The sequence below is a fragment of the Theobroma cacao genome, chromosome 10, assembly GCF_053813885.1.
Source record: "Theobroma cacao isolate CCN51 chromosome 10, ASM5381388v1, whole genome shotgun sequence".
NCBI classification, from domain to species: domain Eukaryota; kingdom Viridiplantae; phylum Streptophyta; class Magnoliopsida; order Malvales; family Malvaceae; genus Theobroma; species Theobroma cacao.
Genome location: NC_142648.1, coordinates 19,431,770 through 19,437,346, shown reverse-complemented (window position 1 = coordinate 19,437,346; position 5,577 = coordinate 19,431,770). Strand labels below are relative to the sequence as shown.

Sequence of the window (5,577 nt, the reverse complement as noted above, 5' to 3'; positions counted from 1 at the left end):
CAAAAGTTGTTGTGAAAATTGCCTAAGAAACTATAAAGATAAAACACAAAGAAATCAGACAAACATAAAAATATAAGAATTTACATAAGTCGGCCTTTTGCCTATATTTACGAAGTGAAACGTTGTTCTATTATTGAGAAATGAAATTACAATAAATTGACCTCTATAGTTCCCCAAATCAACCCAATATCCCTTGCACACCCTCTTTTAATAACCTCCCAAAAACACACTAAAATCACTTTAACTCCACTTAAAGTAAAAGACAAAGTTACGAAGTGTTCCATCTCTAAAGCTCCCAAAGCACTAATCACAATTCCAAAGTCTAGAGATCAACTTTTATAATATAAAAATCTAAAGAAGAATGAGATTAGGGCTTGATGTGGAGCCAAAAGTTTAAAATCATACAACTACTCAATGTTGTACACAAACAAGAATCTTAATCAAATAAGATATAAAATTCTAGTCAACCTAAGACTCAACGAATCTCCACCTTTGACTTGAATTCAAACTCCTTAAACCTCTTCCACTAGTTTCACCCAATTGTAACTTCCCAACTCCAACTACTTTCCAACACCTTGAACAACTCTCCAACTACAAGACTTTCTAAACCATTGGCTTTCAAAATTACCACAACTACACAAACAAAATCATGCATGGTCCAACGCACGATTCCAAAAAGGTAGACTAAATTTTCAAAACCATTGGAACTATTGCAGAATAAATTTTCACGATTTTAAGAGGTGATTTGATCATTCAAAAAATTTAAAAATCGTGACCTTTATCTTCACAAGTAGTTTCAATTTTGTCTTTCTTTTGAAGCTATTTGGTGGCATAAAATCAAGAATTTAATTCCTAATTAAATTTTTCTTGATATACAACTTATGATACAATTTCATAAAATTTTCAGGATTTTAGGAAATGTCTTAGGTTGTCAAAAAATTCAAGAACTATGGCTTGTTGCTGTAGAGGTAGCAATGGTTTTGACTCCACTAATTCAGTTTTACGGAGGCTTAATTTTAAGGATTTAAATCCTTAAAATTCTTGGCAATAATCTAGATAATTTATGAAACCTTTCCATAAAAATCCTTAGCCAAGTAGTGCAACCAATTGTACAAATTTAGGCATTTCTTTGTTGCCAAGCCAAACAAAACTGTGACTGTCACTACTACAAACAACAACTGTTTCAGTCACGTTTTGGTAGGTTTACCTCCACCATCTACCACACATAGTCACCCACCTTGGAAAATTTTCAATTTGTTTTGAACCCTCAAATTTCCAACATTTTTTGAGGCACTTAAACCTCACTTAAATGCTGAAAATTGAACCTTTACAAAAGTTAGGCAAAATCGAATTCTCTCATAGATAAAGCATCACAATGTCATCGAATTACCACTTTAATTGCTGAATTAATTTGTTCATCTTATGCACTAGCTAATCTTCAAAAAATTGACATTAAAATGAGATTAGTATGGCAATAAGTGAGATTTAAAAATTCATAATAAAATATGTCCATAAATCAAAATAACAAGAACACATTGTAAGCACCCGAGCATTTGACTCATTGGTTGGTGCATGATCTCCCTCTCAAAATGAGTAGAGTTTGAATCCCCTTCCCTCAAATATATATACATAAAAGAAACTAGAACATATTGTAAAGTTTAAAACTTACTTCTTTGTTTCCTACAAAACCCCGAGCACCTCATAACCCCTTCAAACAAGGCACGAAAAATTGTTAAACATCTTAATGTGTTAAAATTGAGCCATGGATAGCTCTAATACCATTTTTGGGTTTGGCTATGGATGACATGTTTTAAAATACTCAAGGAAAAGAAAATTAAAATTTTTGAACCAAAATATACCTTTACCCACGGATCACCATGGTGATATTTTAACACATACAATGGTATATAAAATCATAAAATTAAAAACTAACCTACGCAACGTTCTTCTTATCAAAATAGCAATCTCCTCAAAACAACTCACGAATACCACAAGAAGCAAAAACCCTAGTCAATCAAGCTCTTGGTCAAATCACACACTTGAAAAATTGCTTCAAAAACAATTTTTCTTCTTCGCATTGTAAGTGGCGATACACAAGGAGAGAACCCTTTTCTTTTCTTTTCTGACAACCTTTTTTCATATGTGCAAAAAGAGTTAAATGTGATTTATATAGCTAGGTGAAAATTAACTTTAATTTTGCAATAAGGCCTTCCATATTATAACACATTACAATATGGGCCCATGACTTAATTAAAATATTTCGATTAAGCCCAATGGAAATTAAGGTGAAATAATTTCCTTTATGTTATTGCAATTTCAACATTATAATTATAACTATTTATATATTATGCAAAAAAACTTAATTAAACTCTTTTAATTAAGTTTATATAAGTTAATTACTTAGCATGTGATTTAAGTCTAACTTAAATCATCATTTTCTCAATTTAATTCAAATGCAATCATTGTGTGTGACCCATTAAATTTCTAACATGTTGGCCATGGAATTGATTAATAACTTAATTGATTAATATAAATTACAATCAATTAATTTATAATTAATTTCATAGATCAAAATTGGCATCTAGCAATGCATTATGGCCACCCAATTGTTAAGAGAGTCAAGGGGTTCTTTGACAACCTTTCAGTGTGTAGTCTATCAATGTAATTCATTCCCTCATCATATATCCCAAAGATGATAAGAGCTTGGTATGGTTTTTACTCTTATTGACCTTCATATTTGTTCCTACAGTTATAGCATTAGCTTTATAGAGACTTATGAAACCCTTTCATAATCTCCAAGTTGCCTTGGCCAAAAACTTCAATAAGCTAATGTTAACCAAGAACCAATAGGATATGTCCTTTAAAACACTTCAAGTGATGATTCCTATCTTGACCCCTTATTTGCCTTCACATGCTTTATGCTATATGATAGCTCAATGATATAGAATTATTTAAGCTTAATTTTAATAGTAATGTAGCTTAGTTCTTGTAGTAATGCATAGAAATCAATAAGTTTTATTTAATTATTTTAAATTAGTTAATTTAGGTGAGTCAATCAAATCTTAGTTAATTTTATACTTAATTTGATGTTAATGTGGTTAAGATTAGTTGTTATTGATTTATTTGTGCTTTTGTAAGTATATGATGGAAGAAGAATTTTAGTGAAAGAAGGAGAGCAATTTTGAGGTGTAGACTTTCACTATAAATATTTTGGTATTTTAACCATAACTTTCTCTAAAAAGCTCCAAATGAAGTGATTCTTTGACCATTAGAAAGATACGAGAAAAAGCTACAACTTTCATGTTCAACACTTTGTCCAGTTCGAAATATAAGGTGGTCAAAAATCTTGTTGTAATTAACATGTTGTAGTAGTCCTAAAGCAATTACTATTTCTGTTAATTAATTGGGCAAGACTATGACCCATGTAGTCTGATGAGGAAATTATTATTGGAATTGACTTCTTTCTTCACCTAACTTGGCCTAGTTTCAAAGCCTAATAAAAACAACATTTCAAAGGACTTTTAAAAGAGGAAGAGAACAAAACAACAAATTGACAACTGAGAATCAAGCCATAAAGTTGTTGAAGCTATGAAGAATTTGAAGGATTCAAGGAGATTTGAAGATCAAGAATACAATTCCTGGGTTTGTCTATCTTTTTGTTATTTTTTTATTTTTCTTAGTTTAATTTGAATGTTTAAACTTTATTCAATGATGATGTGTGACTTGATGGGGAATTAAATTGTTAATCTAAGATTATGATTAAACTCAATATGTAGTCTGAATTATTTGTCTCTCTTTTACTTATGTTTGATAGATTTAAGTTGCTTATTTTATTTTGTTCTTAATGCTTCTGATTGACTGGCCACCAATTAGATTGAATTGGAAATCTAGGTTAAACATTGACAAAAGATATTTAGATAGACCTTGAATAGAATAACGTATGATCGAATACACTTAGTTGATTAGGTGATTTGATTTGCATATAGGGTAAACATACACGTATAAGCCATACATAACTAAAATTAGACCACAAACTTAATGAATCTTTCTTTAATATAATTTGCATAGACATATAGTAAATTAATTGGAAAAAGTATTTTTATGAGAAACTCGATAGAGACTTGTAAATAATTTAGGACTCTAGGTTAGCAACTTAATCCATTAAACTGAGTTAAAAGAGAGAGACAATATTTAGATGAAGTATTGAGGGATATTATAACCTCAAGCTTGGTAATCACTAGAAGTAATTTTGCTAATATATTAGTTTTAATTATTAGTTTATTAGTTTCCATTTTTTTAATTTTAATTGTTTAGATAAAATTAGAGTGTGTTAATTTTAGTAGTAAACAATAAAGATTAAATTCAATTCTCTGTGGGATCGACACTCTACTCATCTCTATATTATCTTTGCGCTACGTATACTTGCGTGAGTAGAAAATTGAATAATAAGTTTTTTGGCGTCGTTGCCAGGGAATTGACTTTTAGTTCTTTGTTGTTAATATTAATACCAAGCATTCTTAATTTTAATCCAGACTTTTCTTTTCTTAAATTTTTCAGGTACTTTTGGTCGTCGTATGTGAAAAGTCCTAAATTTGGAATTTGTTCCTTTTGATCTAGAAATCGAAAAGACTTTTTGAAGACTTCAGAGGAAAAATAAAAAAGTTTCTTTTCCAAGTAAAACAATGGCTGATCAACAAGAGGAAGAGACCAAGCCTTTAAGGGATTATGCTGTACCATAAGTACAAAATCTCCACTCTAGTATCTGAAGATCTCCTATTTAAGCCAACAACTTTGAAATTAAGCCATCAATCATTCAGATGATTCATACTACTATTCAGTTTGGGGGTTTACCTAATGATGATCAGAATGCTCATATTGTAAATTTCTTGAAAATTTGTAATACATTCAAGGCTAATGGTGTTACTGATGATGCCATAAGATTGAGGCTTTTTCCTTTTTCATTGAGAGATAAAGTAAAAAGTTGGTTAAATTCGCTTCCTATTGGTTCCCTTAATAGTTGGGATGATTTGGCTCAAAAATTCTTAATAAAATTCTTCCCACTTGCAAAGTCAGCAAAAATGTGAAATAATATCACTTCTTTCATGCAATTTGATTCTGAATCACTATATGAGGCTTGGGAGAGGTATAAGGATTTGATAAGAAGGTGTCATCACCATGAATTAAGTGGTTACAAGTTCAGACTTTTTATAATGGTTTGCTGGGACCTTTTAGAACTACCATTGATGTTGCCGCTGAAGGTACACTCATGAGTAAATCCATTGATGAAGCTTATGATTTGCTTGAAAAGATAGCTTTTAATAATTATCAATGGCCATCTGAAAGATTGGGTACAAGAAAAATTGCTGAAATTCATGAATTAGATGTGATGAACATTGTTTCTACACAATTGGCTTCTCTTTCAAAGAAAATAGATAAACTAAGTGTGAATGCTATTCAAAACTCCTTTATGACATGTGAATTTTGTGGGGAAGGACATTGCAATGACAATCGTCCCATCTATTCTGAGTCTTGTCAATTTGTTGGAAATAAGTAATAGAACAATCCCTATTCCAACAC

The 5,577-nt window shown here is 30.6% G+C and overlaps 1 non-coding gene across 1 annotated transcript; it reads right to left on the bottom strand.

Annotated features, from left to right (window-relative positions):
• Positions 1–5,075: 5,075 nt before the first annotated feature.
• LOC148760402 (small nucleolar RNA R71) lies at positions 5,076–5,182 on the bottom strand. The gene has a single exon (XR_016023317.1). It is a non-coding gene; the product is annotated as a small nucleolar RNA R71 (small nucleolar RNA).
• Between the last annotated feature and the right edge of the window lie 395 nt (positions 5,183–5,577).